The sequence below is a fragment of the Poecile atricapillus genome, chromosome 19 (assembly GCF_030490865.1).
Source record: "Poecile atricapillus isolate bPoeAtr1 chromosome 19, bPoeAtr1.hap1, whole genome shotgun sequence".
Classification (NCBI taxonomy): domain Eukaryota; kingdom Metazoa; phylum Chordata; class Aves; order Passeriformes; family Paridae; genus Poecile; species Poecile atricapillus.
The window spans coordinates 11,037,866-11,063,770 of NC_081267.1; the positions used below are offsets into that span (position 1 = coordinate 11,037,866).

Consider the following 25,905-nt stretch of genomic DNA (forward strand, 5'->3'; position numbering starts at 1 on the left):
AGTGGCTTGAGCTCCCCAGCTCCATTGTTATGGTGCTGGAGCGCCCAGAGCGGTGTCAGGACCTGCGGCACTTCATTCGGGCACGGAGGTTCCTGTCCGAGGAAGAGGCGCGGGAGCTGTTCCGGCAGGTCCTGGCAGCCGTGCGGCACTGCACCAGCTGCGGGGTCCTGCACAGAGATATCAAACTGGACAACATCTTGGTTGATCTGGACACCGGCGAGGCAAAACTGATTGACTTCGGCTGTGGCACCTACCTTCAGGAGACAGCCTACACTCAATTTGCAGGTGAGCCCACTCAGGGGCAGGCTCCCGGTCCTGGCATCTCCTGGCCCAACATCTCCTGGCGCAACCTGGGTGTGGCAGGAGGGATTCTCCCTTTTGCTGCCAGTCACAGGTCTGTGTCTTCAGCCAAGTTGCTTTTGAGCAGAGCTGGGTGGGAGCCCATCTTCCAACCCTGCTGGCAGCCTTTGCCTGCCACTCTGCCGAGGACTGGGGCTGGGGCAGCCAGCCTTACAAAATCCTCCGTGGGTGGGGGTAGCAGAGAGGGGGAGCCAGGACCTGTGCACCAGCTGGTTTGGTGTGCAGTTGAGAATGGGCTTGGACTCCTCTGCTCAACCGGTTTGCCTTGGCTCATAATGTTTTTTGGGCAATGCCAGCAGGGAGGATGTGGGTATGGTTTTTCCCCAGCACTGAGTGGGTATTTCCCTTTGTGTGTCATGGTCAGGCCTTGCCAGGGTTTCTGCTGCCCTCTTCCAGCACCAGTGACTTCGTTTCCAGCCCTGGGTTTGTACCCAAGTCCCAGGTGCTGGCGAGAGGGCAGCAGGTCACCCCATGGGCCACTGGGGAAGCCCCCACATGCCCAGGGATGCTGGGGTCAGGCTCTGGGAGCAGCAGCATCCCCCTGATGAGCTCCATCCATATTCCATAGGAACACCATCATACAGCCCCCCGGAATGGAACGACTTTGGGTGGTACCATGGCGAGGCAGCGACCGTCTGGACCCTGGGCATCCTGCTGCACGAGATGGTCTGCGGGGAGCACTCTTTCAGGAGGGGCAGGAACATCAGATGGGGCCAGCTCCTGCTGCCACAACAGCTCTCCCAAGGTGAATCCTCATCTCTGGGCACAGGGGGAACACCAGTGTTGGGAGACAGCAGCGGGCTCGTGAGCATCCCGCTCTGGCAGCTGCTGAGGAGGTGGCACATGTCCTGCTCTCCTGCTCTCCTCCAAAACTAAAAATTGATGGGAAAGTTTAGGCCCAGCTCTGAGCACATCCAGCGTGGCCTGGGCACGAGAAGAGTGGGGCAAAGCAGACAGGAGCCTTCTCCAACTGACCAGTGGTTTGTGGTTTCTCTCCCCAGATTGCCAGCTTCTGATCAGGTGGTGTTTATCCCTGAACTCCTTGGACAGGCCCTCATTAGAAGACCTGTCCTGTGATCCCTGGATGCAGGATATTCATCAGCCCTAGAAGAAGGGAGAGAGCCACAGGCACAGTGATGCAGGGACCTGGTAAGTTACAGCTCCACACATGCCCTGGCAATCAGCAGCAAAGAAACCCAGACTTTTTTGTCCTGCCTGTGTCACTGCACTGGGCTCATCAAATGGGAACACACAGCCCTTGTGCTGGAGCTGAGCTGCTCTGCCCAGCACTGGTGGGCACCATCTGAGCTGGTTTTGCCTGTCCTGGTTCACTGACAGCCGGGCCCTGGGCAGAACCCTGACAGCCTGGTGTCCCCCCAGGGAAGAAGGAGCCCCTGGAGAAGCTGGACCAGGTGGGGCTGCTGCTGCTGCTGGAGACATGGAGGAAAACAGCAAGGATGACATCCTCTTCCTCCACCTGGCCAGCGGCAGCTGGCGATGATGGACTTTGATTCTGGCACCTTCTTCAAAGCCAGGCTCCACAGTGAATTTTCAGGTAAGTCCGGTCCCAGGGGGATGCTCCCAGATTTGAGCATTGGCCGGGAACCAAAGGTTTCCCCTTTGCTGGGGCAGATGCAACTGATTCCTCAGTGGCTGCCCAGCTGGTTTTTGGCAGGGCTGGGGACATGGGCTGGGGTGGTTACGAAATGGGAGTGGGATCCTGGCCCTGCCAACAGCCCCCACCACCCACCGTGCCCCGGGCTGGGGCTGGGGCAGCCAGCCCGACACAAACAAACCCCCATGGCACGAGCACAGGTGGGACTCCAGAACCTGAGCACGGCTGCTTTGTTGTGCAGGCAAGGAACGGCTTGGGCTGCTCCACTCCCCTGCTTTGCTTTGGGATCACCGTGATTTTGGGGGACAGTGCAGGGGGAAAGGGAGCAAGCATGGGCTTCCCTCACCCATGGGTGGGTTTTTCCCCACAATGTAGGGGTTGGGCCTTGCTCAAGTTTCTGACAGAGATAAGATTATTTACCATTTTTCTTGTTTCCCCTTTTTGTCTGTAACCTATTTTCATTAATTTGTTGTTTGTTTTTCTAAAGGAAGCGTTCTAGGTGGGATCCAGTCTGGATCAGGAAGTGCTTGGGACCAGCTGTGGCGTGGATGGGCCGTGCCCTTGGAGAAGACTGAGGACATCGTTTGGGACCAGCTTTTCTTCTGGCAGCGGATGGTGTGAGGTGGGTCCTCATCTCCTTGGCATGGGTGGGACAAGAGCTTTTGGGAGATGGCAGCGGGCACAGGAGCATCCCGCTCTGGGCAGCTGCTGAGGGGCTGGATCTGCCGTGGCTGGCTGCAGGCTGGGCACATGTCCTGCCCTCCTGCTCTGCTCCCAAAGGCAGCAGTGATGGGCAGCTTTGGGCCCAGCTCTGAGCACGGCCAGCATGGCCTGGGCACCGCGGCTGGCTGGGACAAGGGGACAGGAGCCTTCAGCTGACGGGCGGTTTCTGCTTTCTCTCCTTGCAGCCGGGCTCTGCGGATGCTGAGGCTGCTCTGGGCTCTGCCAGGGCTCTGCTGGGCTCAGCACCGCGCCGGGATCAGCCAAAGAAGAAACGGTGTGACCTGCAGCAGAGACTGGAGCATTTTGGCAATGCAGCTCAAGTCTGCAGAGTGTCCACCTCCAAGGGAAAACATGACACCCCCCAAAAATTAAACTTGTTCCATAACTTCTGGAATGAAATCCATCTGGGATGACCCCAAATGACATTTTTCATCTTGCTCAAGCTGTAGCTCAGCCCTTCTCTGAACAGTTCTCTCCCGCACCTGCCTTTTCCTTCACAACTGCTCCCTCCTTTCCCCCAGTGAGTTCCCAGCCCATCACAGTCTCCATCACACTGCAGCCTTCCTTGATGCCCCTCACCATGAAGAAGGCCAAGCCCCAGTCTCGGGGACTCATCCTGTCAGTGGCTGAAGAGCAGCAATGTCTGTCTGTGCCAGGGGCTCTTGGATGTCTCTGTATCCATGGACAGAAGGGTCTGTCTGTGCCAGGGGCTCTTGGATGTCTCTGTATCCATGGACAGAAGGGTCTGTCTGTGCCAGGGGCTCTTGGATGTCTCTGTATCCATGGACAGAAGGGTCTGTCTGTGCCAGGGGCTCTTGGATGTCTCTGTATCCATGGACAGAAGGGTCTGTCTGTGCCAGGGGCTCTTGGATGTCTCTGTATCCATGGACAGAAGGTCTGTCCTTGCAAAGATTTCCATAATATCTTGGTACCCATGAGTATGGAATGAACACAGAGGGTGAAAGTGCCAGTCACGTTGTTTGCACGCTCCTTCCTTTCCATACAAGACACATCCATGCACACCCCCACATACAGATATATTAAAAGGATAAGGACAGATAGAGATTTCCCACAGAGCTCTAACTTTGGCATAACTCACCTTGTAAGCCATGGCCAGGGCATTTTTTTCCCAGCTCTGTGTGAGTAGGTGTCCAAGAGCTGTAGGGAACAGCATTTAGAAGCAGTTTCAGCATTTCTAGGCAGGAAAGGGAGCTGACAACCATTCACATAACTCACCATATTCATCGGGATGGGCTGCTGGTTCTTTAGGAATATGGCACAATAGAGACATGAGACTTGGGATAATCCCAGCTCTCTGTGGATCTGTGCAAAGGTGGAGCAGCAGAAACACCTTGTGTCTTCTTTGGGGACACAAGGTCCAAGGAGCTGGGGTGGCAGAGCGTGACCTGGGCTGGTGGCAGATGAAGTCCCATTTCATGACATCCCAGAGTGGCACAGGACAAAGCTCCAAGCACCCACAGCCTCACTGAGGAAGTCCTTGGAGTGCTGCACATCCCATAGGAAAAGCTGCATTCACTCAGTCCATTGGCATTTATCACTTCCATTTGCAACACTTTAGGTCCAAGTTTCAAACTGCAAAATTTTTACACTCAAGACACAGTCATGAAGAACATGTATTTCAATTTCCTGTTCCTTTAACTGCAGTGTAAAATATCTTGATATTTGAAAACATCCATCAAATCTGTAAAGGATGGCAGCTAATGGATCCTTTCCACTAGCACATGTACAAACTAAGCAACTAAAATCAAAGCTGAGTTCTCTTTTTCAAAAGATCATTTACCTATTTCTTACTCCAGAGTTATAGAAGATTTTTTACTACACATTTGGGGGTAATTTTTACCTTTCATATTTTTTCGGGGTTTGGGGTTTTTTTTTGTTTGTTTGTTTGTTTGTTTATAGAAAACATATCCTAGAAAAGGCATGTCCTTTGCTCCTGGTTCCCGTGTGGAGCAGCTCCCTTCCCGCTGGCTGAGCTGCTCAGGCAGAGCCCGGCAGCTCCTGGCCCTGCAGGGCTGAGGCTTTTCCCCGTTGCTGGGCACAGACTGATGGAGCAGCACTGCTGAACACGGGCACACGCAGAGGGAGCAGAGCAGCTGCCTTTGCCCACCTGAAGCTCCAAGGCCAAACTCTGAGCAGGCACGGCTGGAAGAGACTCGCAGGCTCCCTGTTGGCTCTGCTGCCCCACTTGTGCCCGGCCCAGCTCTGCGTGAGGCAGAGGGAGAACAAGGGGCAGCTCCCTCCCAGCCCCAGCCCAGGGACCCCTCCAGCCCCGGGCCTTGGGGCACTGTCAGCACCCGCTGCTCCAGCCACCGCTTCTGCTGGCACTGACAGCAACAACCAAACTGGGGCTGGTCCCCAGGGAGCAGCAGCAGTGCCTGGATCTGATCCCTCAGCCTGGGGCAGCCCCCTGGGGGAACAGAGGGCACAGCAAGAGGGACAAAACCAGTCAGGGTCAGAGACTGGGAAGAGCCAGAGCTGGGAGCAGGAACAGCTGCTTCATTGCACTCCTGGAGAAAGCTCTTGGCTGGGTCAAAGCACTGAAAGGTGGGAGAGGCAGAGAGGAGGCCACACCAAACAATGCTCCTGTTTTCACACCTTCCTGTAATAAATGGAAATGATTTGTGCTAACTAAATTGTAACTATTTGGAAAGTTATTATTTGGAGCAATCAAGGGAATTGGTGTTACAAGGCAGATGTAGCCCTCTGATGTTACATGTTAAAATTAAGGTACAGGATGTAGTTTTGTGATAAATGATGTCCCAAGACGAAATCAACCTTGAGATGGATAAAGTTGGAACGACTTCAGGCGTAGGGCCTGAAAAGTATAAAATATAAGACTAATTAGTGGAGCACAATGCTTACTTACATAACACAATGCTTAGTACGCACACACAGCCTGTAAGGTTATCCAGAGAACAATGAGGATGAGTGTAAGCCTTCATCCAAAAGACCACTGAAAGAAGACTGAAGACCCCCTAGCAACAAGTGAAGCATGCACCATGAAGAATAGTGATGTAAAATTAAGGAATCAGAAATAAGGTGAGACTTACTGGAAACATGAATGAATAAGTATAAGTATACAGTATATAAGTTTAGTTTGAATTGCTTTATTTCATATGTAAGGGGGTTGAGAAGCCCTCTCCGTACCCCGGTCAGTTTTGCTTATGCTTTAATCATAATTACTGGCAAGCTATATTCATATATATATTCATACATATATATACATATGTATATATATATATGAATATATTCACTAAATTGTACTCTTTTACTAAATTGTATTCCTTCTATATCAAATTGCTATTCAATCCACTAAATTGTATTCTTTTATTAAATTGTATTCTTGTATTCAATTCACTAAATGGTATCATTTTTTTTCTTGTTATTAAACTGCTGTTAACTCAATAGACCTAGTTGTCCAAATTTCAATTTCATTTATGACACAGCCCTTGGGTGAGTTACAGCCACAGCGAGAGGGAGGAGGAGATGATCCCACCCATGGCTGCTGCTGGGTCCAGACATTTGCTGAGATAAAGCTGAGCCAGAGCTTCAGCATCTCCCCCAAAATCACAGAATCACAGAATGCCTTGGGGTGGAAGAGACCTTAAACCTTAAGTGAACCTTATCATTCCATGAACTGCCATTGCAGGGACACCTTCCACTATCCCAGGCTGTTCCAAGCCCTTTCCAACCTGGCCTTGGACACTTCCATGGATCCAGGGGCAGCCACAGCTTCTCTGGGCAAGCTCTGATCTCTGCCCAGGTGAGCAGGGACAGGAGCCGAGGGAACGGCTGGAGCTGGGCCAGGGCAGGGCTGGGCTGGAGATCAGCAAAAGCTTCTTCCCCCACAGGGGGCTGGGGCACTGCCCAGGCTCCCCAGGGAATGGGCACGGCCCCGAGGCTGCCGCAGCTCCAGGAGCCTTTGGCCAGCGCTGCCAGGGATGCACAGGCTGCGATTGTTGGGGTGTCTGTGCAGGGCCGGGGGCTGGACTCCATGATCCCAATGGGTCCCAGATCCCAGCTCAGCCCCTTGTGCAACTCTCACCCTTTGGCTCAGCCTTTGTGTCCCCTGGAGGCGCTGGCAGAGCTGATGGGGTGGGGCAGGAGCGGGGCAGCCCCAGCGTTCCCCTGGCAGTGACACCACAGCCGGGGCAGCCCCAGCGTTCCCCTGGCAGTGACACCACAGCCGGGGCAGCCCCAGCGTTCCCCTGGCAGTGACACCACAGCCGGGGCAGCCCCAGCGTTCCCCTGGCAGTGACACCACAGCCGGGGCAGCCCCAGCGTTCCCCTGGCAGTGACACCACAGCCGGGGCAGCCCCAGCGTTCCCTCCCTGGAGATGCTCCAAGGGAAGCGTCCAGAGCCGCGTCCAGTCAGCGGAACTGAGCGGCCACTGAGCACCCCCGGCCTGGGCTGCTGTGGATTCCTCTGCAGACAGCTCGGGGAAGGTCCCCTTGGCCACCCCCACAGTGCCACAGACAAGTGTCACACACAGTTACAGAGCTCTGCCCAGAGCTGACAGGGGAGATAATTAAAAAAAAAAAAAAACAACAAAAAAATCACCACGAAAAAGAGAGCTCCTACCTGGCAGAGCTGTTCCACCTTTCAGTTGAGACACCTACATGCACACAAGACCTGGGACTTCAAAAATGAGGCTTCATAGTCACATTTGCAGGAAAAATGGGTTTAGGACAGGCTATCAGCAGAACTGTTCTCAGCTGGGTGAAAAAGGCCCCTTTGGCAGCTGCAGGGCCATTGAAAATGCAGACCCTCAGGCCACAGGGGAGAAAAGGGCTCTGAATTCCCCTCCCCTGACACACAAACCCTGCTCCCAGGATGCTCCCCACACAGGATTCTACTGGAGGACTGTGCAAAGCTGAGAGTTGGCTCTGGCTTCTTCATGCTCCGTGTCCTAAAGCTGCCTGGGAGAAGAAATTTAGGGTCAACTCCACTGGCACAATCCCTCCTGGCCCAGGGCACAGCCCCAGGAAGGTCTTTGCTCCTCCCTCGGCCCTCCCTGAGGAGGCTTGTTGCAGCCTGCAACCTCAGGATCTCGTCCAGGGAAGCAGCAGGATTCTGGGGACCAGCATGAAACACCAACGAGACGGGCTCCCGTTCATGAAACCATTTATTCATTCAGCATGGGAACAAAGTCAGGTCCAGAACAGAGAGCCCCGAACAGAGGCACAGCAGGGGTTTTTGAGGGACAGAACCCCCGAGGGTTTACACCTTTGAGGGTGGAGTTCAGGGTCAGGGACCATTAGAAACACACTAAGGGAGAACCCCCCAGGGACTCAAACCCAATCAGAACTCCTGGGCCGCCCTTCACAAGGGGTTTGGGGTGGGACAATGTAACTCTTTGTCTCCCTGAGGCCGCTGCAACATCTGCTCCTTTTTTTTTTTTTTTTTTTTTTTTCAAATTTTAATTAGGAGCTTAAAATGTTTCCAAACATACACCTTAAAATCTCACCTCTTCCACAGAGCACCCACTTTGCTTTGTGGGACACCAATAGCTCAATAACAAAACACATTAAGCAAACAGAAAAAACAAAATTGAAAACAAACACTTAAATCTCGGACTACGCCGGGCAAATTAAACGGTGATGGTACTTAATGCAAACATAATTTTTTTTAGTTCAGTCTCTTCCACTTTAGGATTCTCTCTTTGGAAGGGTGCAGCTCTTAGATCTCCTCCTACGAGGGGCAGAATTCTTCGATCTCCAGCTTCGGCTCCGGCTCCCATGTGGGCGTCGCCTCTTTAGATGATCTCGGTGTAACACCGGCTTTCGGAGCTCGGTTACAGTTTCGATTTCCCCAGAGGAGGTGTTGCCCACGATGGCAAAGCACAGCCCCCAGGGGTGGAGCACCGAAAAAAGGGATGGGGCCAAGCAGGAGTTACTGGGAGGTTCGGGAAGGGAAGGTTTGGGACCGGAAAAGAAGGAGCAAGGCGGGAAACAAGGGATCCCAGACCGCGTGGCCGGCGCCATCTTGGGATGGGGGGGGGAGGCCAGGACGGACTTTCCCGGACAGGGAACGGGAATATGGAAAGACAGGGGGTGAAGGAGGACACGGAACGGCGGGCAGACGGCAGCAACCCCGAGCCATCTTAGCTTTTTTCACCCTTTGTCCTGCCCTTAGGAACAGAGGAAAGGGGAAGGTACAGGGAGGTATACACCAAAAAAAAAAAAAGGAACTTCACAGAAGACAGAAACAGTCCACCGGAAGATCCATACTGTCCATAATCGTCCATAATGTTGATATAATCGTCCATAATGTTGATATCGTCCATAATCGTCCATAGTGTTAATAGAATCGTCCATAATGTTGATATCGTCCATAATACGTCTCGTTGGGTGATGTTAGGTGCTTGTTCCAGTGTCTGGTCTCGGCTCCCCCACCTCCGTAATCCCTTTTCTTCCCCCATGCCCGAGGCACTCTCAACCCAGTCTCCCTGCCAGGTACTCTCGAGTCCTCCTTTCCAAGGCGGGGGTCTCGCTGGCTCTCAAGCCATCAGCCGGGGACTTACGAGGTGTCCATGGAGCTGATCCTGCTGTTCTCTTGCTTCGCTGGATGCCACGCATTCTCTCACCATTTGTTGCAGCCTGCAACCTCAGGATCTCGTCCAGGGAAGCAGCAGGATTCTGGGGACCAGCATGAAACACCAACGAGACGGGCTCCCGTTCATGAAACCATTTATTCATTCAGCATGGGAACAAAGTCAGGTCCAGAACAGAGAGCCCCGAACAGAGGCACAGCAGGGGTTTTTGAGGGACAGAACCCCCGAGGGTTTCCACCTTTGAGGGTGGAGTTCAGGGTCAGGGACCATTAGAAACACACTAAGGGAGAACCCCCCAGGGACTCAAACCCAATCAGAACTCCTGGGCCGCCCTTCACAAGGGGTTTGGGGTGGGACAATGTAACTCTTTATCTCCCTGAGGCCGCTGCAACAGAGGCTGGCAGGGCTTGCAGGTTTATGGCATTTGTCCTTGCTGCCCCTCACATCCCACTGCCCCACAAAGAGCCCCGAGCCACCCGTGAGGGACAGGCCCTGCTGTGCCAGGCCTGGGCTCAGGGCTTGGCCTTTCTGCTTCCTCCAACCCAGCCAGGGCTGGCTCAGCATTGCAGTTCCCTGTGCTGTGCCCCAAGCTCGCTCGGGCCCTGCTGGAAAGGGACCTGAGGTACCTCGATCCCCTCGGGCAGTGCATGGGAGAAAACAACAAACTTCTCAGGAGGATGGGAAACAAACTTTCAGCTGAAAACTTTAGAGAATGAAGTACTTGGGAAATCATAAAGCTGCATGCAATTAGAGGAAATCACTTCACTAAGCACAGACTGAGCCAACTTGTCCAACCCATCCAACTTCAAGCTATCCAGATTTTGAAAACTGGAAGTAAGGGAAGGAGAGAGAGGGACAGAGATCCACAGTCAGCCTTGGATCCAGCGCCATCTCAGCTGCTGTGAGCTCCAGGGCCATGGCACATGTCAGTGTCACACCCATGTCACAGCCTCACCTGCTCTGCTCCCTCTCCCAGCTGGGGTTTTTGGGGTGCCAGGGGCTTGGCAGCCACTTTGGGGCTGGAGCAGAGGCTGCAGTGGCTGGACTGGGGCAGTGACTGTCCCACCTAGGCAGAACTTGCTTTGCCCCCAAACACACCCAGGAGATGTCTGGGGCCATTCATCATTTCTCTGCTCTCCAGCACCGAGGCAACGCACTCTGGCTACAGCTCTGAGCTCGAGCCCATGGCAACCAGCCCTGGCAATGGGGCTCCATGGAGCTGCTCTCAGGAACACCCCAAGAGCTGGGGAGTGTCCCAAAACTGCCTCAGAAACGTGAGACACACCAAAATCTCTTCAGGAATGTAGAATATCCAAAACTCACTGAATAAGAGGCACCCCCTTTTTTCATCATCCCCAAACTTTGGCTGTCTCATTGCAGATCCAACCCCACATCCCCAATTCCAAGGCCAATACATCCCACTCCTGCTGGACATCAAGACCCCCTTCCCAAGCCCTATTTCCCCCATTTCACATCTCCCAAACTCCATCCCACCCATCCTGCCCCACCCAATGCCCATCTCACCCCTCCTGATTTGCATCCCACTTCACCCAATCCCCTTCCAACCCCATTCCACCTGATGCCTTCAGAAGGCTGACCTAGAACAGAGGCTGGACAGAGTTAAGAATAAAGTTTATTAAAAGGCCTTAAAGGATACACCTTGGGCAGTACAAGAACCTGACCAGGGCTATACCCAAGATGGACCAATAATGGTCAAAAATGGACAAGTGATCACGAGGTCTCACATTTTTATAAGTTTATGTCCATCTGCATATAGGGTTTCATTATCCAATTACAGCTTCAAATGATGAAGTCCCATCCTTCTTTTTTTTTCTCTTCAGCTGTTATGGTTTTAAACCAGTAATTAACAAAAGGGGAAAAAAATTACTTATTTCTTGTTGTGAGATATGGATTAAAACAAGAGCAAAACAGGCGTAAAACTTAAAAGGAATAAAGAAAGTTTATTGACAAACTACAATAATAAGAACACCAGAATAAACTTCCAGAAAAACCTTTTCATTTCTTACTGCCCACCATTCTTTTGTTCACATGACAACAGAGACAGAAACTTTAGAACTTTGATGGTTTAAACAGTCCCAATTCCTTCTACAGTCTTTTCACCAGTCTCTGTAGAGAAACAGAAGTTCCCTTCTGTTAATTTATGGAGTTTCTCACAAGAAAACTATTTTTGTTATAGTTTTCCTTTTCCCTGATATCAGCTGCCCAGAGCTGCTGTTATCAGAGCCCACCCCTCCCATTCCACATCACTCTGAAATGTGTTATGGGTCATGAGTTTGCGGAGAGCATTTTTAAGGATAAGTTATTCAAAGGCAAAAGTCTTCTTCATCTGTTTCTGTGAGCTTCACTAGAAAACAGTTTTCTCATTGCCTCTCAAGGCTTCAAATCTCCCAGCACTTCACTATACCACAATTACTCTACTTTTTACTCAAATTTACACTTTGAACACTCTATTCCTCCCCATACTCCGTCATGAATTAAAGGAGTTCTTTTCAGGACTTCATTGTCCATCCCCATAGTTTTAACAGAAAGATATTTCAGCTTAATTAAAGCATCTTCTTAATTCTCTACCTTTCTTGAAGTTTCTTTTCTTTCTTGCCACTAGTAGTTTATAAAGTCTCTTTTCACGTTGATCACTCTCCTTTTCTCTCTCTGGATAAAAAGATTAATCCGCAAGTCTCATCTGGATAAGAAAGGGTTAAAATCTTGCCCAAGCTTTTGTAGATGGTTCGGTGATCTCTGCTGAACAGGAGCTGGAGCTGTCTGCGATGGAAAGTTCCTCATAGCTGCTCTAGAGAGTGTACTCGGTGTCTCTGCTTGCAGCAGGCTTAGAGCTCTTCTCCTTCTTTACTCGGCAGTTTCTGGTAAATTCCATCACAGCAAAACCTGCAGCCAAGCCAGGAACCAGCCTGGCCCGGCTTGGCTCGGGGCAAGCCCCCGCAGGCCCCATCTCCCGGCCGGGAGAACGGCAGGCCCAGCCCGGCCCCCGCCCGGCCACATGGCCGGGCAGAGACCGAGAGGCCGAAGCTCTGCTACCTTTCACAGCCAGAAAACAAAGAGAACCACAGACTTCTGGTTGTACACTTTAAGGTGGGGTTCACAAGTTGATTCCACTTTTCAATGGCTAAAACTGCTGTCAATTCTCAGCAATGACCGATAATTGGTCAGGAGAAAAGACTCCAGGCAGTCCCCAGCAACTTTAACTTTCTTAAAGGTAAAGTAACCCCATGACAACCACTCTGTTATTTCTCTGTTTTAAATAGATGAAGATGAAGCAAAAGATAATTGAAACCAAAATAAAATGACCTCCAGCCCAGTGTGTTCCCAATGCAGATCACTGGGAACGTGGGTCATCAGGGCTCGGCCCAACGTGGGTCCTCTGATGGAGGATGGAGCTGGGGCAGCGCACGAAGCTCTTCCTGCACTTGGGGCACTCGCAGGGCTACCCTTACTGGTGCCTCCGTTGATGTTTGGTCAAGTTAGAGCTCTGGGTGAAGCTCTTCCCACACTCAGGACACTCGTAGGGCCTCTCCCCAGTGTGGATGCGCCGGTGGGTGATGAGGTTGGAGTTTCGCTTGAAGCCCTTCCTGCAGTCAGAGCAGCGGAAGGGCCTCTCATCCGTGTGAATCTGCTGGTGCCTGAGGAGAGTGGAGCTCCTCTGAAACCTCCTCCCACACTCAGGACACTCGTAGGGCCTCTCCCCAGTGTGGATCATCTGGTGGATGGTAAATTGGCACCTCTGGCTGAAGGTCATCCTACACTCCCGACACTCATAGGGCCATTCCCCAGTGTGGATCCTCTGGTGGCAGATCAGGCTGTTGCTGTGGCTGAAGCTCTTCCCACACTGGGGACACTCGTAGGGCCTCTCCCCAGTGTGGATGCGCCGGTGGGTGATGAGGTGGGAGTTTTGCTTGAAGCCCTCCCCACAGTCAGGGCAGCGGAAGGGCCTCTCATCTGTGTGAATCCGCTGGTGCTGGACGAGATTGGAGCTGCTGTGAAACCTCTTCCCACACTCAGGACACTCGTAGGGCCTCTCCCCAATGTGGATGCGCTGGTGGGTGATGAGGTGGGAGCTGCAGCTGAAGCCCTTCCCACATTGCCCACACTCGTAGGGCCATTCCCCAGTGTGGATCATCTGGTGGCAGATCAGGGTATTCCTCTGGCTGAAGCTTTTCCCACACTCCAAGCACTTGTAGGGCTTCTCCCCATCCTGAAGCTGCTCATGGACCACCAGCTCAGAGCCCCGGCTGGATCTCCGGCCACCTTCCCGGCACAGGGTGGGTCTTTCCTCCTCAGAGCACCCTGGGATGGGTTTGGAGCCCCTCCTCCTGCGGGATCTCTGGGGATTTTCCTCCCCATTGGATTCCTGCACTGTGGAGCTGCTCAAAACAGCCTCTTCCATGAGGTTCTGCTGTGGGGATTTGTCCTCCCTGGTCTCCATCCTCAGCTCCTTGTCTGGGGGAGGAAGGACAAGGAGAGGATGGGATTTGCCTCCGTGCCAGAGGGAAGGGGAAGGAGATCCCCCCAGTGCGTCCCCGGCAGGACGGCGTCGGCAGCGGGGTTGTCCTGCAGCCGGGGGCCATGCTGGGCTGGGAGATGGAGCAGGAGAGAGGGGGAAAGGGGCACTGACTTCCTCCTCACCTGCCTGGGTGTCCTGGGGCATCTTCCTCTTCCTCGCAGCCTCTTTCTCCATCCGGCCAAGGTCTGGGATTGGGAAATCCTGGTTTGGAGAGAAATACAATTCACAAGCACATTGGATTAGGGGGTTCCTCCTGCCCAAGTCCATCTCTAGAAATCCCAAGCTATCCATAAAAACCTCCCAAACACCAAGATTCAGCCCTGAAAATGCCTCCCAGGAGTTCCCCATCTCTGGTCTCTCCCCTTTTCGTGTTCAGTGGTTCCCCCCTGTCCCAGCTGCTGGGGGTCACGCTTGTACTGGGGGTCCCCATGCTACTCGGTCCCTGCCCTCCCCAGGCTGCTGGGAGTGCCAGGAATCAGAAAAGTTCCCCCTGTTTCCATCTCCCCACTCCGGGATGCTGGGACCCCCAGTGTCGCCCCAAGGGGCATTTTCTGCTCAGCTTTGCAGTCCTTAATTCTTAAATATCCCCCCTGCAAAAAAAAGTCAATCCAGGGACCCCCCAGGACATCTGGGCTGAGCTCCCCCTCTCGGGGCACCTGTGGGATGGGGGGTGATGATCCCACAGGTGGGGGACTGTAAATTCAGGGACTTCTTGACCTCTTGGTTCCTTCTCCTTTCCCTGATCCTCCTTTGTCCCTCCTCTTCCTGTTGAAGTTCATTTAAAAAATTATGGTCTGTCCCAAGGGAAGAACTCACCCTTGGTGTTGTATAAGGTCAGTCCCTACCTAACCTCCCTTTTCTTTTCCCTATCCCATTGGCTGTAACCCCCCTGTATCCCCTGGCCACCCCCTCCCCCAAGTTTAAGAGAGCACCTGAGGAATCTCAGCCTCTTTCTTGTCCCAGGCGATCCACATACAATGAACCCAGGACCACGTCTCCTAAGTCTGAGCCTTCTTTGTCTAAAATACCTTAGGTCCATGTTGGATATATTTTGAGACCCCTTCCCGCCCGTGTTCTGTGAAGGGCGGACACATCCCCATGGGGGACAAGAATGAAGGGGTTTGTGGAGTATTTACAACATCTTCCTCCCTCTCCTCCCCTTCCATCCCTTCTCCTTCTCCTCCCTAACGCCAGCGCCTTCTCCTGCTTCCATCCCTTCTCTCTCTCCTTCTTCATCTCTCCTCTTCCATCCCTCCTCCTCCTCCCCCAGGAGCAGTGACACCCTCGGTGCCCCGTTCCCAAACCCCTCACAGCCCACGGCAGGAGCGGGGATGGAGCCGGGACAGGTCGGGATGGGCAGCGCGGGGCTCTCCGCTGCTCCCACCCACTGGGGACGGGGGGAACCCGGCCCGGGGAAAAGGAGAGGGAAACTGGGAAAATTGGGGGCTGCAGATCCAACCTGGGGCTGGCTGGGGACCCTGGCTGGGGACTGCCAGCCCTTGGGGCTCCTCTGGGGAGATGCGGGAGGGGGGAACACAGAGAGGGCTGGGGGAACCCAGGAGTGGCAGCACTGGCAGGGACTGGTTTGTACTGGGGTAACTGGAACCCTACTGGGGTAACTGGGAATGACTGGGAATGAGCACAAGCATGCTGAGGGCAGCTGAGATATACTGGGAGTGTCTGTGACCATAACTGGGAACAGCTGGAACCACAGTGGGAGAAACTGGGAGTGAGTGGGATCGTGCTGAGATGGACTGGGACTATTCCAGGGACAACTGGGATCATACTGGTAGGAACTGGGAAGAATTACAACTATTCTGGGAACATACTCAACTGGGATCATACTGGGACACAGTGGGAGCAGCTGGGTCCATGCTGGCTGAGATTGGGATCCCACTGAGGGTGACTGGAGTCATACTGGGATTGACTGGGAGTGGCTGTGAGCAACTGGGATCATGCTGAGAGCAACTGGGAGGAGCTGGGAATGACTGTGAGCGTGCTGGAGCTGACTGGGATATACTGGGAGAGACAGGGAGTCCCAGGGATCACACTGGAGGCTACTGGGGTCATACTGGAACTGACAGGGAGCAACTGGGGGGCCACTGGCCTCATACTGGGAGTGACTGGGATTAGACTGGGAGTGTGAAGGAAACTGGAAAATTGGGGAAAAAATGGAAAAAAGCTCAGGATAAATTCAAGGATAATTGAAGGGAAAATTCGGGGAAAAAACAGAAAAATATCAGGGTGAAATTCAAAAACATCAGGGAAAAATCAGGAAAAAATTGGGAAAAAATTGGGAAAAAATGGGGAAAAACAGGGGAAAATCTGACAAAAAATTGGGGAAAACCAGAAAAAATCTGGGGGAAAAAGAGAGAAAACTCAAGGAAAAAAATGGGAAAAAATGGGGAAAAATCAGGAAAAGACAGCGGAAAAAATCTGGGAAAAATCAGGAAAAGTCAGAAAAAATGGGGAAAAATCAGGAAAAAATTGGAAAATAAGGAAAAATCATGAAAAACCAGGGAAAATGGGAAAGAATATTTGGGAAATCAGGAAAAAAACTGGGCAAGAACTTGGAAAAATCAGAGAAAATCCAGAAAAGAAAGAGGAATAAAATCTGGAAAGAAATAGGAAAAAACCCAGGAAAAATAAGGGAAAAACTAGGGAAATTTGAGAAGAAATTGGGAAAAAGCTAGAAAAAATTTGGAAAGGAAGAGAGAAGAATCAGGAAAAAATGGGAAATACATGAAAAAGATTGTGAAAAATTGTGAGAAATCAGGGAAAATATCAGGAAAAGAAAGCCGAAAAGAAAAAAAAATCAGGAAAAATCAGGAAAAAATTGGGAAAAATATTGGAAAAATGAAGGAAAAAACAAATATTTGAGAAAAAAATTGCAAAAAAATAAGGAAAATGATTTGGAAAAAAACAGAAAAAATGTGGGAAAAAAAGAGAATCAGGGGAAAATCAGGGAAACAAACAGGAAAAGGATAAAAAAATCTGGAAAAATCAGAAAAAAACAATGAAAAAAATTAGGAAAGAATTGGGGAAAACCAGAAAGATCAGGGAAAGGAAAAGGGAAAAATCAGGGAAAAAAATGGGATTAAAACAGGAAAAAGCACAAAAATCAAGGAAAAGTTTAAGAAAAAAATGGGAAAAATTTGAAAAAAAATCAGAAAAATAAAAAAATAATGAAAAAAAAATCAGGAAATAATGGGGAAAATCTGGAAAAATATTGAGCAAATATTGGGTAAAATCAAGAATAGAGAGGGAAGAAACCTGGGAAAAAATCAGGAAAAATCAGTAAAAAAATTAGGAACTTCATGGAAAAATCAGGGACATATTGTGGAAAAAAATGGGGAATAACCAGGAAGAAATTGCAAAAAAGAAGAGGGAAAATCAGGAAAAAGTGGGGGAAAATAAAAAAAAAAATTTAGGAAAAAAATTGGGAAAAAACAGGGAAAAATCAGCAAACGAAAGAGGAAGAAGACTGGGAAAATATTGGGAAAAATCAAGGAAAAAAAAATTTAGTACAAGAAAGTAAAGAAAAAAAACGTAAAATTGGGAAAAAAATTGGGAAAAAACTAGGAAATATCAAGGAAACAAACGGGAAAAAATCATGAAAAATGAGGAAAAAAAGGGAAATATTTGGACAAATCAGAGGGAAAAATCAGGGAAAAAAAATTGAAAAATATGTGAAAAAAATTGTGAAAAAAATTGTGAAAAAAATTGTGAAAAAAATTGTGACAAATGAGGAAAAAAATAAGACAAAGGGAATATAACCTGGAAAAAATCAGGGAAAAAAATCAGAAGAAAAATGAAAAAAATTGGGGGAAAATCAGGAAAAAAAATGGGAAAAACATGAAAAATTGGGAAAAAATGGGAAAAACCAGAAAAATTATGAAAAAATTTGAGAAAAAGTTGGGAAAAAGACAAAAAATTTTGGGAAGAGGGAAAAATCAGGAAAAACAAAAAAAAACAGAAAAAAAATGGCAAAAAAACTGGGAAAAATTCAGGGAAAAATGAGAGAAAAATCAGGAAAATTAATAAAAAAAAAAAAAGAGAGAAAAAAATTGGGGAGAATAATGGGGAAAATCACAAAAAAAATAGGATTAAATCCCCCTATCCCATTTTTCCATGGAATTTTGGGAATTGCCTACCTGCGAGGTCGTAGAAGAATTTCCAGACCTGGGAATCCAGGGAGTGGGGATAGGTGGAATTGCAGATGAGCTGGTCAAGATTTTTGGGAAGGTAAATGGCCTGGTCCTATTCCAGCTTCCAGAATGTTCAGATGAATCCCACTCCTCCTTCCGGCTAGAAATCATGGAAAAATCATGGAAAAATAATGGGAAAGCTGTGATTCAAATTCATGGAGTTTTGCCCCCAAAACACCCTTTTTTCCCACCAAAATTTCTATTTTTCCCTGCCAAAATATTAATTTTTTGGAATAATTAAATGGGGAAGATTAGGGGGAAACAGGGAAAAATAGGATGGAAATGGAGTAAAAATGGGGGAAATTGGAGCCAAAATGGGAAAATAATAGGGGAAAAAATGGGATAAAAATAAGGAAAAATGGGATGGAAATGGAGGAAAAATTGGGAAAAATGGGAGAAAGGAATGGAAGAAGATGGGGATAAAATGATGGAAAAATGAGATTAAACCAGGATAAAAATGAGGAAAAGAAATGAGAGAAACTGGGAGAAAAATGAAGGGAAAATAGGAATAAAAATGGTAAAAATGAAGTGAAAGTGAGAGAAAAATAGAAGAAAATGGGGAAAACAGGAGAGAACATAGGGAAGAAACTGGAGAAAAATAGAGGAAAAAGAGGGTAAAATGGGGAAATGAGGAAAAAATAGATTAAAAATGGGAAAAAAATTGGGAAAAATTAGGACAACATGGAGAAAATATTGACTAAAAATGCAGGAAAAAATAGGAAAAAAATCAGAAAAATTAAGAAAAAATTGAGGAAAAATGAGATTAAAAAGGGGGAAATGAAGGAAAAAAAATGGGTAAAATTTTGGAGAAAAAATAAAAAAATAGGATAAAATTATATATAGGGGAAAAATTATATGAAAATGGGATAAAAATGAGAAAATCCAGCAAACATGGGAAAAAATAAGATAAAAATGGGGGAAAATTGGATAAAAATGTGGAAAAAATGGGATAAAATGGAGACAAATTGTACTCTAATAGGGAATGACTGGGAGTGATTTGGCTTATCGTGGGGCACAGAGGAAACTGGAGCCACACGGGGGGAGCAACTGGGCAATGCTGGGAGCAGCCACTGCCGGCACCGGGAGCCCCGAACCCCTTTCCCGGCCATGCCGGACCCGCATCCCCCCGGCCCCTTTGCCGGGGCTCTGCCGCCACCGGGACCCCCCAAAAACACCTCCCGGGGACCCCCGGTGTCCCCCCGAGGGGCATCTGCGGCTCGGCTCTGGAGCCCTGCCATCCCCAAACATCCCCCCAAAAACCCCAAACCCAGGGAGCCCCGGGGTATTTGGGGCGAGCTCCCCCTCCCCGGGCACCTGCGGGATGGGGGGCGATGGTCCCGAAGGAGCTGCAGATCCAGAGAGCGGGGAGCGCACGTGGAGCCTCCTCTGCCTGCTCCAGCTCTTCCTCCTCCTGCTCCTCCTCTTCCTCCTCCTCTGTCCCTCCTCTTCCTCCTCCTCTGTCCCTCCTCTGTCCCTGGGCGTGGTTCGGAGCCCTCGGGTGAGCGGGGCCGGGCCGGGACACGATGGGAAAGGGCTGGGTCCCCCCCAAACCGAGCTGGGGGCAGCGGAGGTTTGGGGGAACAATGGGAACGGGGCGGGACAGGGGAACAGGGGGAGGTGGGAGCACTGAGGGTCCCCCAGTTCACCCCAGGACCCCCAAGCCCCGTCCCAGCCCCCCCAGTTCCCCCCGCAGCCCCGGCTGAGGGGGGCTCAGCCCAGGAGCCGCCGTCGTTCGGGGCTCCCCCGAGTGCAGGAACGGGAGAGTTCCCGGCTCGGGGAGGCCCCAGCAGAGGAGGGGATCTTGTCCCTCTTCCAGGGCCTTTCAGGGACTTCAGGCCCCTCTCAAGAGGAGTTTTTCTCTTTTTCAGGTATTTCGGGGGGATCCCACCACTACAGGGGTTTTTTCCTCCCCATTTTAGGGTGTTTGTGAGGCCGCAGCTCCACAAACCCCTTTTGAGGGGGGATCATGATGGCTTTAAGTGACATTTTTAGGGGTGGGTTGTTTTGGGGAACCTGCTGGTGATGGAGATGGGGACCCCATGCCAGGTATGAACCTTCTCAATGTCTGTATGGTGTTTTGCAGTTTTGGGGAGTTTTTGGAGCATCCAGGGATGTGTTTGGGATCAGGGAAGGTTGGGGTGTCCCGGGGGGTTTGGGGGTTCTCGGCAGGTTTGGGGGTACCTGGGCAATGCGGGTGGCAGTGCTGGGGACCCCGTGCCGGGTTTGAACCTTCTCACTGCGCACGGGCAGCGTCAGCGTGTTCAGGGAGATCCTGGGGGGCCCGGGGGGGTCACCCCAAATCCCAGGGACCCCAAATGCTGAGGGACCCCCCGAACTGCCCTCACCGCTGGATCTGCTGCAGGCAGGGGGACACCAGCACTCGGCCCCCACCCTCCACCATCACAGGGGGGTTGTGGAAGAAATCTGGGGGTGCACGGACAGGTCGGGTGGGACCCCCAAAGTCCTGGGTGCGGGGACACGGGGGGACTCCCTTGAATTCGCGTTGTGAGGGGATGAGGGGGGACCCAGGAAGAGTTTGGGGTGGATGGGTGGGTCATGGGGGGTCCCCCAGGATGGGTTTGGGGGGAACTGGATTGGAGCTCCCATGGCAGTGGGATAGGAAGATCTGCCCATGGAATTCCATGGGAATGGCATGGCAGTGAGATCCATCTACAGAATGGGACAGCAGCGGGATCCATCCGTGGAGGTCCCGTGGGAATGGGATGATGTCTGAGATCCATCCGTGGAATTTCCATGGGAATTCAAATGTTCCCAAATTTTGCCCTCCCTGATCCCACATTCCCATATCCCCTGGGAACTCTGTCCTCCCCACCTTTACACTCCAGCACCTCCCGCCCATATCTGACATATTTCCGGAGACATTCCCTGCAGCTGTGAGCCAGGGAATTTGTTAATCCCTCAGCCTGGATCTCAGGGATCCCCATGGCAGTGCCACAGTTGCCATCGCAGCCCCACAGATCCCCCAGCCCCGGCTCCCCCCGCTCAGCCCCGCTCTGGCTGTGCCGCTGCTGCAGCATCTGCAGCTCCCCGCTGGCCCCGTGCCGGTGCCGCTCCTTGTGCCGGCTCTGGCTATCCCAGTATCCCAGCCCTGGCTATCCCAATATCCCAGCACTGGCTATCCCAATATCCCAGCCCTGGCTATCCCAATATCCCAGCCCTGGCTATCCCAAGGTCCCAGCCCTGGCTATCCCAAGGTCCCAGCCCTGGCTATCCCAATATCCCAGCCCTGGCTATCCCAATATCCCAGCCCTGGCTATCCCAATGTAATAAATGTAGTTATGAATAAAAATTCGTAAAGACCTAAATAAATATATCTGTAGTATAATAACATGATGTCTTGGTTCCAGAAGACAGGTGTCTGCTAGGGAGAGCAGGAGCCTCCCTTGGGATGAAAGAATGTAGACTCCCTCCCTCCGAATTATTATAATTTTGAAATCAAGGGGCTTTCAGGCAGAGATCTGGGGATAGGAATAACAGTTCTTTACTAGTATAACCAAGTAAACAAACAAACAATAACTACAGCAATAACAAGAAAACAGAACCAGGGACCCCGGGACAGCTTTCTCGGCTGAGACGGGATGGAGGAGAGGCTTTGTTTTCACAAACCCCTCGGGCAGTCAGTCCCGGTGCTCCTGCAGGGCTCCGAGGAAACAGTCAGCTGGAACAGCAGGGATGAGCTGAGATCCTGGGCTGGTGGATGAGGTGTATCAGCAGCTCCACGACGATGCCTGGCAGGACAGGGAGTGCGAGGCCACCAACCAAGAGGGGAGAAGGAGAAGAAGCTCCGCGACCCAGTGCACGAACGTCCTTCTTCCCCGAAGCCGAGGAAAAAAACAGCTAAAAACTGTCCCCACCCTCCTTTTTCTGCCCCCTTCCCCGCCACCCTGGGCCCGGCCACTCTTTGTCCTTTGTGAGCACCCTTAAGTACCGGTAGTTAGGTTTCCCAGCACATAATGGGTAAAAATTCCCACCTAACCCTCAACACTATCCACCCCGAATTTTTTCCCATACCAAAATGTTACATCAAATATTAAACCTTTAAATTATACACTAACACATACTACTTTAACTATATACATATGTACATGCAGCTACAGATACAAGCACAGTGTCATGGGTAGTTCACCCTAAAACCAGGTCCCCTTGAGGTATGCACCGGGTCTCTCCATCTTTTTGCATCACCCACCAAGTGCAACCCGGTCCTTGAGCAAAGACAACCCCACGGATTGGATTGTCTTTGCTGGAGGCAGAATTAACCCAAACAGTTTTTCCCAGCATACCTCTCATATGTACCACTGGAACCTTATCTCCATCTGTCGTTCTAAAGGGTTCAGATTGGGCAGGGCCTGCTCGGTTAGTGGAACCTCGGGTGTTCACTAACCATGTGGCTTTTGCTAAATTAATCTCCCAGTTCTTGAAAGTTCCCCTGCCCAGTGCCTTCAAGCTGGTTTTAAGCAGGCCATTGCACCGTTCAACTTTTCCAGCAGCGGGTGCATGGTAGGGGATATGGTACACCCACTCGATGCCATGTTCCCTAGCCCAGCTGTTTATAAGGCTGTTCTTGAAATGAGTCCCATTGTCTGACTCAATCCTCTCAGGGGTGCCATGCCTCCAAAGGACCTGCTTTTCAAGTCCTAGGATGGTGTTCCGGGCTGTAGCATGAGGCACAGGGTAGGTTTCCAACCATCCAGTGGTGGCTTCTACCATCGTGAGCACGTAGTGCTTTCCTTGGCGGGTTTGGGGCAGTGTGATGTAGTCAATCTGCCAGGCCTCCCCATACTTGTATCTGGACCACCGCCCACCGTACCAGAGGGGCTTCAACCGCTTGGCCTGTTTGATCGTGGCACACGTCTCACAGTCATGGATAACCTGAGAAATACTGTCCATGGTTAGATCCACCCCTCGGTCTCGTGCCCACTTATAGGTGGCATCTCTACCCTGATGGCCTGAGGCATCATGGGCCCATCGAGCTAGGAACAACTCTCCCTTGTGTTGCCAATCTAAGTCTGTCTTTGACACCTCTATCTTTGCAGCCTGATCCACCTGCTCATTGTTTCGGTGCTCTTCATTAGCCCTACTCTTGGGGACATGGGCATCTACATGACGGACCCTCACAGACAGTTTCTCTACCCTGGTGGCGATGTCTTTCCACTCATCAGCAGCCCAGATTGGCTTTCCTCTGCGTTGCCAGTTGGCCTTTTTCCACCTTTCCAACCATCCCCACAGAGCATTGGCTACCATCCATGAATCTGTGTAGAGGTAGAGCTTTGGCCACCTCTCTCTTTCAGCAATGTCCAGGGCCAGTTGAACAGCTTTGAGTTCAGCAAGTTGGCTTGATCCACCTTCTCCTTCAGTGGCCTCTGCGACCTGTCGTGTGGGGCTCCATACGGCTGCTTTCCACTTCCGGTTCATCCCTACGATGCGACAGGAACCATCAGTGAACAGAGCGTAGCGTGTTTCTTCTGCTGGAAGTTGGTTATATGGTGGAGCTTCTTCAGCCCGTGTCACTTGTTCCTGCTCCTCTTCATCAGTGAGACCAAAGTTTTCACCTTCAGGCCAGTTTGTAATTATCTCCAAAATCCCAGGGCGATTTGGGTTTCCAATACGGGCGCGCTGCGTGATGAGGGCGATCCACTTGCTCCATGTGGCGTGGTGAGTAGCAGGAACTTTTCCTTTGAACATCCACCCCAGCACTGGCAGTCAGGGTGCCAGGAGGAGTTGTGCTTCTGTGCCAATCACTTCTGAGGCGGCTTGGACTCCTTCATAGGCAGCTAAGATTTCCTTCTGTGTGGGAGTGTAGTTGGCTTTGGACCCTCTGTAGCTTCGGCTCCAGAATCCCAGTGGTCGGCCTCGAGTCTCCCCAGGCACTTTCTGCCAAAGGCTCCAGGACAAACCATTGTTCCCAGCTGCAGAGTAGAGCACGTTCTTCACGTCTGGTCCTGTCCTGACTGGGCCAAGGGCTACTGCATGAGCAATCTCCTGTTTGATCTGAGCAAAAGCTTGCTGCTGTTCAGGGCCCCAGTGGAAATCATTCTTTTTTCGGGTAACCAGGTAGAGAGGGCTCACGATCTGGCTGTACTCAGGAATATGCACCCTCCAAAAACCTATGGCACCTAGGAAAGCTTGTGTTTCCTTCTTGTTGGCTGGTGGAGACATTGCAGTGATCTTATTGACGACCTCAGTGGGAATCTGACGCCGCCCATCTTGCCACTTTACTCCCAGGAACTGGATCTCTCGAGCAGGTCCTTTGACTTTGTTCTTCTTGATGGCAAAGCCGGCTTCTAGCAGAATCTGGATGATCTTTTCTCCTTTCTCAAATACTTCCACTGCTGTGTTCCCCCACACAATGATGTCATCAATGTACTGCAGATGTTCTGGAGCCTCACCCTTTTCCAGTGCAGCCTGGATCAGTCCATGGCAGATGGTGGGGCTGTGCTTCCACCCCTGGGGCAGTCGGTTCCAGGTGTACTGCACTCCCCTCCACGTGAAGGCAAACTGAGGCCTGCATTCTGCTGCCAGGGGAATGGAGAAAAATGCATTAGCAATGTCGATAGTGGCGTACCACTTTGCTGCTTTGGACTCCAGCTCGTACTGGAGCTCCAGCATGTCCGGCACGGCAGCGCTCAGCGGTGGAGTCACTTCATTCAATGCACGATAGTCCACAGTCAATCTCCATTCTCTGTCAGACTTGCGCACAGGCCAGATGGGGCTGTTGAAGGGTGAGTGGGTTTTGCTGACCACCCCTTGGCTCTCCAGCTCTTGGATCATCTTGTGGATGGGGATCACAGCATCTTGATTTGTCCTATACTGTCGGCGGTGCACCGTCAAGGTGGCAATTGGCACTCGCTGTTCTTCCACCTTCAGGAGTCCTACTGCAGATGGGTTCTCTGATAGTCCAGGCAAGGTGTTCAATTGCTTAATGTCCTCTGCCTCCACAGCAGCTATTCCAAAAGCCCACCTGAGTCCCTTTGGGTCTTTGTAATAGCCATTTCGAAGGAAGTCCATGCCCAGAATACACGGGGCCTCTGGGCCAGTCACAATGGGATGTTTCTGCCACTCCTTCCCAGTCAGGCTCACCTCAGCTTCCAACAGAGTCAACTGCTGCGATCCCCCCATCACCCGCAATGGAAACAGGTTCTGCCCCCACATGTCCTGATGGCATTAGGGTACACTGTGCACCAGTATCAACTAAAGCTTCGTATTTTTGTGGCTCTGATGTGCCAGGCCATCGGATCCACACCGTCCAAAAGACCCGGTTTTCCCGTGCCTCTTCCTGGCTAGAGGCAGGGCCCCTCTAGCACTGGTCATCCTCTCCTCCCTGGGCATACATGCTAGAGGTTCCTTCAAGGGGATCATCCTCTTTTCTGTAATATCTGGCAGTTTCGTCACGGGAGGTTGAGGCTACCTTCACTTTAGTGGAACCTTTCTGGTTACTGGTTCCCTGCCTGAGTTGACGCACTCGTGCTGCCAGGGCAGAAGTGGGTTTCCCATCCCACTTTCCCATGTCTTCCCCATGGTCACGTAGAAAGAACCACAGCTCAGTTCGTGAGGTGTACCCTCTCTCTCTAGCTGGGGGACGTGGGGCTTGGAGTTTTGGGCTTGTGACCCGCACTGGTGCCATATGGGAACTGCTCTTCCTCATCTCTTCCCTCATTTCCCTCATCTCCTCTTTGAGTTCCTTAATCACAGCAGAAATCTTAGCCTGATGTGGGCCATGGACCATACTGTCATAATTTCTAAGCCTGGTGGCAACAGAACCCACTGTCTCTCGGCCGTTATCGGCATTAATCGTTGCAATATAGGTGGTGTAGTCACGTGGCCCTCGATTTGCCAGACTCCACAACATCTGCCCAGTGCACCTGACTT

General features: G+C 51.1%; 1 pseudogene; it reads right to left on the reverse strand.

Moving 5' to 3' along the window:
• LOC131586381 (uncharacterized) overlaps nt 1-25,905 on the reverse strand; it is a 655,697-nt pseudogene that overhangs the window by 552,115 nt on the left and 77,677 nt on the right.